Genomic DNA, 470 nt, shown 5'->3' on the forward strand with positions numbered 1-470 from the left:
TTGACGAATTATTTGCTTATTCATTGAGGTATAATTTAATTCTATAGAAATTGCATGTCAATTTAGCACACGTTAATGAGCAGATACTGTCTCATAGCTTAACGAAAGTGTCATCCTTTTAAGGTGGAGGAAAAAACCATTTAAGGAATCAATAGTCAACTAGGAAGCTGAGCATGGTGGCTCACGCCTATAATCCCAACACTTTGGGAGGCTGACGTGGGAGGATTGCTTGAGCCCAGGAGTTCAAGAGCAGCCTGGGTAACACAGCGAGACCTCATCTCATTAAAAAAATTTAAACAGCCGGGCGCGGTGGCTCAAGCCTGTAATCCCAGCACTTTTGGAGGCCGAGGTGGGTGGATCATGAGGTCAAGAGATCGAGACCATCCTGGTCAACATGGTGAAACCCTGTCTCTACTAAAAATACAAAAAATTAGCTGGGCATGGTGGCGTGTGCCTGTAATCCCAGCTAC

Source organism: Cebus imitator, unplaced genomic scaffold (genome assembly GCF_001604975.1).
Source record: "Cebus imitator isolate Cc_AM_T3 unplaced genomic scaffold, Cebus_imitator-1.0 Scaffold13, whole genome shotgun sequence".
Lineage (NCBI taxonomy): Eukaryota > Metazoa > Chordata > Mammalia > Primates > Cebidae > Cebus > Cebus imitator.